Source organism: Camellia sinensis, chromosome 10 (genome assembly GCF_055761805.1).
Source record: "Camellia sinensis isolate YWXY chromosome 10, ASM5576180v1, whole genome shotgun sequence".
NCBI lineage: Eukaryota > Viridiplantae > Streptophyta > Magnoliopsida > Ericales > Theaceae > Camellia > Camellia sinensis.
Genome location: NC_138970.1, coordinates 13,052,392 through 13,059,602, shown reverse-complemented (window position 1 = coordinate 13,059,602; position 7,211 = coordinate 13,052,392).

Here is a 7,211-nt window from a genome sequence, read left to right as displayed (position 1 = left end):
TAAGCCCCACTTCTTTTTGGTTTCAAGCTCCGGACCTAACTGAAAAGGGCCATATTTTGAGCTCATCTTCACTTCTCATTAAGGGCTCAACCTTGTTTGAGCCCTCCATAATATACTTGCTTCATTGATCATCTTGTATGTCATGATTTTGCATGCTATCTTTGGCCTATGATCAATCTGTTTTTGAGCATGTTATAAACTGATATAAGGCTTATTTTGAGCCCCTCTTCAACATTGGAGAAGGGCTCAACATTGTTTGGTGTTTCCATGTGTCACTTGTAGTTATATCCCCTATTTGGCCCCATTTTTGCATAAATTGATAGCCCTCTTTGCTTCTATTTTTGGCTCTTGGTCCGAACTAAAAGTGGCCTTATTTTGGCCTATACTTCATGTTTCATTCACACTTTTTTTCTGTTTGGTGATTATTTTATATACTTCATGTTATAGCACCTTTTGAGCCTTGTTTTGCATCACATTTTCAGCATGTTTGTATACTGATTTGAGGTCTGCCATATACTGTAAATGTTCATATTTTTTGTCCATCTTCAGTGTTGTAGAAGGAAATTTTTCAGTTTGCGTTTTGCTTATACCACTTGCCTCATTACCCCTCTTTTGGCCCCTATTCTTGCATGCTATTTTTCCCTTACTTATACTTGCTGTTTGGCCATGTTTATAACTGTGAAAGTACATCTTTTGGGACTGTCTAGCTTCTGTCTTTGCATTGCATGTCCATATTGTACATGTTTGGCATAGCTATAGGCCATTTCGGGTGCCTAATGTCGCATTTCGGGACATTTCCTTGCATTTCATGTCATTTCGCTTCATTTCGGGACTATTTTCCCCCATATTTTAGTGCTGAAATTCCATTAGTATGCTTGCATATCACTTTTGCCATATTTCATCACATTTTAGCATCACCTCGGTTTGCGTGCCAGTGTGCACGCATTTCGAGGCACTTCATTTTCTGCCACCGGCATCCGATGTGAGTGTGGCTGAGGCTCTCTCATGTTGGTATAAGCCCATTTGTCATTTTCATGTCATTTTCATATCATTTTAGCATCACATCGGTTTGCGTGCCAGTGTGCACGCATTTCGAGGCACTTCATTTTCTGCCACCGGCATCCGATGTGAGTGTGGCTGAGGCTCTCTGATGTTGGTATAAGCCCATTTGTCATTTTCATGTCATTTTCATATCATTTTAGCATCACCTCGGTTTGCGTGCTAGTGTGCACGCATTTCGAGGCACTTCATTTTCTGCCACCGGCATCCGATGTGAGTGTGGCTGAGGCTCTCTCATGTTGGTATAAGCCCATTTGTCATTTTCATGTCATTTTCATATCATTTTAGCATCACCTCGGTTTGCGTGCCAGTGTGCACGCATTTCGAGGCACTTCATTTTCTGCCACCGGCATCCGATGTGAGTGTGGCTGAGGCTCTCTCATGTTGGTATAAGCCCATTTGTCATTTTCATGTCATTTTCATATCATTCTATCATTGCCTCGGTTTGCGTGCCCGCGTGTACGTACTTCGAGACATATATCATTGCCTCGGTTTGCGTGCCCACGTGCACGTACTTCGAGACACATATCATTGCCTCGGTTTGCGTGCCCGCGTGTACGTACTTCAAGACACATATCATTGCCTCGATTTGCGTGCCCGCGTGCACGTACTTCGAGACACATATCATTGCCTCAGTTTGCGTGTCTGCGTGCACGTACTTCGAGACACATATCATCGCCTCGGTTTGCGTGCCCGCGTGCACACATTTCGAGACACATATCATTTTCTCAGTTTGCGTGCCTGTGTTCACGCACTCCGAGGCATTTCATTTTCATAGCATTCTGCATTTTCTCGGTTTGCGTGCCTGTGTGCACGTATTTCGAGGCATCTCATTTCATAGCATTGTGTACGTTAGGATTGTATCTTAGTTGAATTTCATGCATATCATGCATATTGCATCGTGTCCGGAATAGGAGTTAGCCCGGGCATGGGAAACGAGGTACATTTCGTACTCCGAGTGACGGAATGTGTCTCAATTCCCCAGTCACCGACACTCCGGATTATCCATGATGGAGTTAGGTTTTAGCTGTAGTTTCATGTGCATTCATCCTATATTGAGTTGTGCATTTCGACTCCTCGGCCATCATGCCTCGGTATGCGTGATTGGTGGCACGAGGATCGAGACATGCATATATTTGTGCAAATACATTGCTATGCCCCTTTCCTGCTCTCTGTTGCAGCAAAACCAGGAATCAGCAACTTTCCGGGACTTGGCACGCTTTTCAAGAATAACAGGTGTAAACAGAGGCTAATTGGGGCATTCCGGTGGATTTCCGCGCAAGACAGTCCGGACATGCATCATCCACCAGAAGCAAGGCAGTCCCTGGCTTGCACGCCAGTTTATTTGCTTTCTAGTTAATTCATTAATTAATTAGAATTCTGTAATATTTTGGACTGTAATATTCTTTTATTTTGGGGACTGTATATTTATTCGGACCCTCTGCGCGAGGGCAATGTTGTAATAAGTGTGCGTGAGTGTGATGTATGTCTTCCAACCCCACGTCTTTCTCCCTTTTATTTATCCGCTTTTGATGGTTAGATTAGGGCATATTTAAATTAGCATACAGTATGACAGCATGCTTGCGTCATTCATCTGTATTACATGCACCGGGCTCGGTACATCATACTAACTGCATTGCACTTTCAATTCTAAGTTGAATACATGTTAGCTGTATCATTCCATATGCCATCTTAGAATAGCCGAGCCTGCTATAGTTGCATTTTGCATGTGTTGCATTAGGCATTTCTGCATACTTAGGATTCATGCATGATTTCTAATGAGTGTCTATTTTGGCTTGGAGTACTCGGTAAGCTTTATGCTTTAGCATCCTTGCATGCGTGTGAGTGAATTGCCATGAACAACATGCTTACCATGAGGCTATGTGCTTATCTGATATAACTGCCTGAATGCCTGTGGGTGAAGGTTGGGTTATCTGAATTGGAATAAATCATCAAATGTTTCAAGCCTACCTGCGGGTAGCAAACCATTTTCAAAAACAAGCATGAAATGTCTTGTTCCAATCTGGGCGACCCGGTCTATACTTATATGCTGTGCGCATCACATAGTAACCTAGGCTAATAACCGGTATAAGAACTCACAATGTTTTCAAAAATTGATATCATGGTTAGTAGAGGCCGGTCTATGACCGGGCGAGCGGGGGTGCTCACGAAGTGACCTTCCCCAATCGTACCCAAGTTCCCGAGCCGAGGCAACTTTGGTGATGACGGACACGTGGCCTTTTGGCACCGAGTCAGGGTTTCCTAAATTTCCCAAAATAAAATATTTAGGTGGCGACTCTGTATCTGGCAAAGCAGTCCATGTTTGACACTTCTTTCAAAAATCAGTTTTCCTAAAACGATTTGCCGGATTTGGACTCTTTGGTTCAGATTTAGAACCGTGACTGCGAAAGTCGAGTCCGAGCTGTAGCGAGGTCCCCCCGCGGGCTTGTCTACAATCTGTAGATTCGTTTCCTTATAATAAAATAAATCTTAAATTTTTAATTTAATTAATTTAAACCTTAAATAGGAATTTTATACATTTCGTTAATTTGCCAAATAGGATGTCGAGTGAATATTTATGTGTAGGTATTATATTTAGAGTTACTTTGGTGAGATATTCTTGTGGATGTGTACAGATGATGGATAAGAGTTGGATTGATTTGCCAAATAGGATGTCGAGTGAATACATTAATGGGATTGATGAATTCCTTGTGTTTACCTACACCAATAGGGTTGAAGGTTCGATGATCAGTTGTCCGTGTAAGAAGTGTGAGAATCGATACTATTTTGTACGAGATGGTGTACGGGAGCATCTGATTTTGAATGGTTTTTTTAAAAAATACAAACATTGGATTAATCATGGGGAATCTTATATATCTCTGCATAGTAATCGAGAGAATGAAACATTAGCTAATTTAGACATTGGAGATGATATGATTGGAATGATACAAGGGGCTATGGGAAATCCACATGCCAGTACAAGTGTTGAGGGTGATGAACCACAGGGGCCTGATCCCCGTGCATCTGAACCCCAGCTCGGTCCAAATGCAGAGACTGCAAAGTATTTCAAACTTCTTCAAGATGCACAAAGTGAATTGTATCCGGGTTGTCAGAAGTTCACATCTTTGTCATTCATTGTTCGACTTCTACATTTGAAGGTGCTTAATCAGTGGACGGACAAGTCTGTTGACATGTTGCTTGAGTTATTGAATGAGGCGTTTCCGTTGGGTGTGAAACTCCCGGGCTCATATTATAAAGCTCAAAAGGTCACAACAGATTTGGGCTTCACGTATGAGACGTGGGATGCATGTCCCAACAGTTGCATGTTGTTTCGAAACGAGGAGGCCAATCTTGATAAGTGTGTCATATGCAACAGTTCTAGATGGAAATCAAATGGTGATGGTGGTTCAAATGGTCCTAACACAGGTGGCAAACAAGTAGCTGCAAAACAGATGAGGTATTTTCCTTTAAAGTCAAGGTTGCAGAGGTTGTTTATGTCATCCAAGACGGCTAAGTTAATGAGATGGCATGCAGAGGAACGAACTGATGATGGTGTCTTCAGGCATCCTGCTGACTCCCTTGCATGGAAAGATTTTGACCGTCGGAATATTGACTTTAGTAATGATTGCCGAAGTGTAAGGCTTGGCTTAGCATCTGATGGTTTTAACCTATTCAGGACGATGAACATAGTTCATAGCACTTGGCCTGTTGTGCTCATTCCATACAACTTGCCGCCATGGATGTGCATGAAGCAACCATTTCTAATTTTATCCGTGCTTATTGACAGCCCGAAAGGACCTGGTGACAAGATTGATGTTTATATGCAACCGTTGATTGAGGAGTTGAAAGAACTATGGAATGTGGGTGTGTCAACATTTGATGCATCAACAAATCAAATGTTTCAAATGCATACAGCTTTACTGTGGACAATTAGTGATTTTCCTGCATACGCAAACTTGTCAGGATGGAGCACTAAAGGAGAATATGCATGTCCTTGTTGCAATAAGGAAACTACATCGTGTTGGTTGAAGCATAGTAGGAAACAATCATACTTGGGTCATCGCAGATTTTTACCTACTGGCCATAAATTCCGGAAGGATAAAGTATCATTTGATGGTAGTCGGGAAGTCAGACTCAAACCAAAATTGTTGTCTGGAACTGAGATGTTGCTACAATTAGAATCTGAGGGTATTTTAACCCAATACAATAGGGATGACCTTAAGGAGAGGCATAGGAGACAGGTAGAGAAGGAGAAAGCTGGACATCGCACCCATAGTTGGAAGAAAAAGAGTATCTTTTATGAATTGCCATATTGGGAGCACAATCTAATAAGACACAACCTCGATGTGATGCATATAGAGAAGAATGTTTGTGACAATGTGTTGTGGACAATATTAGGGGTTGCAGGAAAATCGAAGGATGGTGTTAATGCTCGGCGTGATTTACAAGATATGAATATTAAAAAACCCCTACATTTGCAGTTAAGAGGGTCGAATAAAGCCTATTTACCACTAGCACAATTCACGATGACCAAGGATGAGAAAGATTTGTTCTTGAAAGTGTTGAAGGAAGTAAGAGTTCCCGACGGGTATTCATCCAATATATCACGTCGTGTGCGCTTACATGATAGAAGCATTGGGGGTCTTAAGAGCCACGATAGTCATATTCTGATGCAACAACTTATTCCATTGGCTATTCGCAGATCGTTACCGAAGAATGTAATTGAACCCTTGATTGAATTGAGTAATTTCTTTAGACAATTGTGTTCGAAAGTGAATCGTGCGACGGATTTGCAATATATTAAAGATCGTATCACTGTAACACTTTGTCATCTAGAGAAAATATTTCCTCCGAGTTTTTTTGATATAATAGAGCACTTGCCTATACATCTAGCTGATGAAGCGTTATTGGGTGGAGCGATTCAGTTTCGATGGATGTGTCCAATTGAGAGGTATCTTCTTACTTTGAAGCAATACATGCGTAATAGAGCTCGTCCTGAAGGATCAATTGCTGAAGGATATCTTATGGAAGAATGCATGAATTTTTGTGCACAATATCTCAGTGATGTGGAAATCAAATCTAGTCGACCCGTGAGGAACTATAGTGGTGCTGATAATTTGGGTCATGCTACTGATGAAAACACAAGCTTTTATCTTGATAATACTTCTTGGGTACAAGCTCATCGGTACATCTTATGCAATACAAGCGCGGTTCAACCATTCATAAAGTAGGTTAAGTCACTCACTCAATATTTTATTATGTTTTATTGAATTTTCAACTAAAATTTTTGTATGGCTAAAATTTCAATCTACACAGCAAACACCTTGAAGTACTTAAGCTCAAAATGCCTCGTGTCGACGATCATCAACTTCGGCGTGAACATTTTGAAACTTTTCACATTTGGTTCAAGGAACATGTATGTATTTAACTCTATAGATTCTAGTTACTTAAGTCGATCTACATTTTAAATTTTACATTTCGTGTTAAATAGGTCCAAACTTTGCGAAGGACTACTGATGTCATACTTTCTGAAGAGATTATTGTATTGGCAAATGGTCCTCATAACCTGGCAAGGAGGTTCAACGGGTATTTACTGAATGGGTTTCGGTATCGAGTAAAGGCCATGGATGATCGTTGAGCCACACAAAATTGTGGTGTAGCTTTGAAGGCAGATACCATAAGTTATGCTAGTCGAAAAGACAAGAATCCTCGTCTGGGGTCTGTGTACTATTATGGACAATTGACAGATATTGTTGAGATTCGATATTCCAATGAGAAGAAATATGTGTTGTTTAAGTGTGATTGGATTGACAACATTCACGGAAAGAAAGAAGATGTCTTCAATTTCACGTTGGTGAACTTCAAGCATTTGTTGTACCGAGATGATCGAATTACCAATGAACCTTTCATCTTGGCGTCCCAAGCAGAGCAAGTTTGGTATGTTGCAGACCCGTTACAACCAGACTGGCAAGTCGTGGTGAAGATGTCTCAAAGAGGTTTATTTGATATGAGTTCAACTGATCCACAAATCGAGCCATACATGAGCCAACAATTGGAAGAAAATATAATGCTTCGTGATGAAGAAGTTGGTTGGGTGAGGGAAGCCGCAGAAGGGGAAACAGTTGATGTTCAAATAGGCTGATATGTAATCA